This window comes from Papio anubis, unplaced genomic scaffold (genome assembly GCF_008728515.1).
Source record: "Papio anubis isolate 15944 unplaced genomic scaffold, Panubis1.0 scaffold486, whole genome shotgun sequence".
Taxonomy (NCBI): domain Eukaryota; kingdom Metazoa; phylum Chordata; class Mammalia; order Primates; family Cercopithecidae; genus Papio; species Papio anubis.
The window spans coordinates 1-3,296 of record NW_022165055.1 but is presented as its reverse complement, the minus strand read 5'-3'; the positions used below and the strand labels follow the sequence as shown (position 1 = coordinate 3,296).

At 40.1% G+C, this 3,296-nt stretch overlaps 1 long non-coding RNA gene across 1 annotated transcript; it reads left to right on the top strand.

Moving 5' to 3' along the window:
- Positions 1-2,451: 2,451 nt before the first annotated feature.
- Positions 2,452-3,028, top strand: LOC116273253. The gene is made up of 2 exons (XR_004181668.1): positions 2,452-2,552; positions 2,892-3,028. It is a non-coding gene; the product is annotated as an uncharacterized LOC116273253 (long non-coding RNA).
- Positions 3,029-3,296: the final 268 nt, after the last annotated feature.

Sequence of the window (3,296 nt, the reverse complement as noted above, 5' to 3'; positions counted from 1 at the left end):
AAAGCTTCTTTCCAGATTTCATCTGAGGATATTTACTTTTTCACCGTAGCCTTCTATGGGTCTCGAAATATCACTTTGCCAATTCCACAAGAACTGTCTTAGCTAAAGGCCTCTTGAAGGGAAAGCTGTAACTCTGTGGGATTATTTCACAAAACACAAAGAAGTTTCTCAGAAAGCTTCTTTCTCTTTGTTATCGGAGGATATTTCCTTTGGCCGTATAGTCTTCAAAGGGATCCGAAATATCTGTTCTCAGATTCCACAGAAACAAGGCTAGCAAAGAGATAAACGAAATACAGTTGTAACTCTGTGAGTGGAAGTCACACATCACAGAGCAGCTTCTCAGAAAGCTTCTTCCCAGATTTCATCTCAGGATATTTCCTTTTTCACCATAGCCCTCTACGGGCTTCCAAATATCACTGCGAATTCCGGGAACTGTCTTAGAGAAAGGCTTCTTGAAGGAAAGCTGTAACTCTGAATGATTTCACAGAACACAAAGAAGTTTCTCAAAGCTTCTTTCTGTTCGTTATCGCAGGATATTTTCTTTGGCTCTTCAGTCTTCAAAGGGATCCGAAATATCTGTTCTCAAATTCCACAGAAATAGGGCTAGCAAAGAGATCCACGAAATAGAGATGTAACTCTGTGACATGAATTAACAGAACACTAAGCAGTTTCATAGAAGACTTGCTTTGCGAATCTCAGCAGAGGATATCTCCTTTTCTACCCCTTAGCCCTCTATGGGCTTCCTAATATCACTTTGCCAATTCTAAGAACTGTCTTAGCGAAAGGCTTCTTGGGGGAATGCTGTAACTCTGTGACATGATTTCACAGAACACAAAGAAATTTCTCAGCTTCATACCATTTCTTATCGGAGGATATTTCCTTTGGCCCTATAGTCTTCCAAAGGGATCCGAAATATCTGTTCTCAGATTCCCACAGAAATAAGGCTAGCAAGAGAGATTCACCCGAGAAATACAGATGTAACTCTGTGAGCACAATTAGAGAACACTAAGCAGTTTCTCCAGAAGCTTCTTTCAGATTTCATCTGAGGATATTTCCTTTTCGCCATAACCTCATGGAGGCACCAAATATCACTTGCCAATTCCACACAGAACTGTCTTAGTGAAAGTCTTCTTGAGGGAAACCCTGAGATGATTTCACAGAACACAAAGAAGTTCTTCAGAAAGATTCTTTCTCTTTGTTATCGAGATATTTCATTTTAGCCCTACAGTCGCCAAAGGGATCCTGAAATATCTGTTCTCTGATTCAGAGAAATAAGGCTATAAAGAGATCCCTGAAATACAGTGTAACTCTGTGAGTGGAAATCCATATCACAGAGCAGTTCTCAGAAAGCTTCTCTCAGATTTCATCAGAGGAAATTTCCTTTTTCACCATAATATCTATTGGCTTCCAAATATCACTGCCCATTCCACAAGAACTGTCTTAGCGAAAGGCTTCTTGGGAGGAAAGCTACTGTAACTCTGGCTGAGATGATTTCCACAGAACCACCAAAGAAGTTTCTCAGAGAGGGCTTCTGTCTCTTTGTTATCAGACTGTGTATCCTTTGTGCTCACATTTTTCAAAGGGATCCGAAATATCTGTTCTCAGATTCCACAGAAATAAGGCTAGCAAAGAGATCCACGAAATACAGATGTAACTCGTTGAGTGGAAGTCACACATCAAAGAGCACTTTCTCAGAAAGCTTCTTTCCAGATTTCATCTGAGGATATTTCCGTTTTCACCATAGCCCTCTTTGGGCTTCCAGGTGTCACTTTGCCAATTCCACAAGAACTGTTTTAACGGAAGGCTTCCTGAGGGGAAAGCTGTAACTCTGTGAGATGATTTCACAGAACACAAAGAACTTTCTCAGTAAGCTTCTTTCTCTTTGTTATCGGAGGATATTTCCTTTCGCCTTATAGTCTTCAAAGGGATCAGAAATATCTGTTCTCAGATTCCTGACAAATAAGGCTAGCCCTGAGATCGACGAAATAGAGATGTAACTGTGTGATGGAATTCACACATCACAGACCATTTTCTCAGAAAGCTTCTTTCCATATTTCATCTGAGGATATTTCCTTTTTCACTATAGCCCTCTATGGGCTTCCAAATATCACTTTGCCAATTCCACAAGAACTGTCTTTTCGAAACGCTTCTTGAGAGGAAAGCTGTAACTCTGTGAGATGAATTCAAAGAACACAAAGAAGTTTCTCAGAAAGCTTTTTTCTCTTTGTTATCGTAGCATATATCCTTTGGCCCTATAGTCTTCAAAGGGATCCGAAATATCTGTTCTCAGATTCCACAGAAATAAGGCTAGCAAAGAGATCCACGAAATACAGATGTAACTCTCTGAGTGGAAGTCACACATCACAGAGCAGTTTCTCAGAAAGCTTCTTTCCAGATTTCATCTGAGGATATTTCCCTTTTCAGGTTAGCCCTCCATCGGCTTCCAAATATCACTTTGCCAATTCCACAAGAACTGACTTAGCGAAAGGCTTCTTGAGGGGAAAGCTGTAACTCTGTGAGATGATTTCACAGAACACAAAGAAGTTTCTCAGGTTCTATCTCTTTGTTATCGAAGGATATTTCGTTTGTAATTATAGTGTTCAAAGAGAACCGAAATATCTGTTCTCAGATTCCACAGAAATAAGGCTAGCAAACAGATCCACGAAATACAGATGTAACTCTTTGAGATGAATTAACAGAACACTAAGCAGTTTCTCAGAAAGCTTCTTTCCAGATTTCATCAGAGGATATTTCCTTTTTCACCGTAGCCTTCTATGGGCTTCCAAATATCACTTTGCCAATTCCACAAGAACTGTCTTAGCGAAAGGCCTCTTGAGGGGAAAGCTGTAACTCTGTGAGATGATTTCACAAAACACAAAGAAGTTTCTCAGAAAGCTTCTTTCTCTTTGTTATCGGAGGATATTTCTTTTGGCCCTATAGTCTTCAAAGGTATCCGAAATATCTGTTCTCAGATTCCACAAAAATAAGGCTAGCAAAGAGACCAACGAAATACAGATGTTACTCTGTGTGTGGAAGTCACTCATCACAGAGCACTTTCTCAGAAAGTTTCTTTCCAGATTCCATGTCAGGATATTTCCTTTGTCACCATAGCCCTCTTTGGGCTTCCAAGTATCACTTTGCAAATTCCACAAGAACCGTTTTAGCGGAAGGCTTCTTGAGGGGAAAGCTGTAACTCTGTGAGATGATTTCAAAGAACTCAAAGAAGTTTCTCAGAAAGCTTCTTACTCTTTGTTATCGGAGGATATTTCCTTTGGCCCTATAGTCTTCAAAGGGGT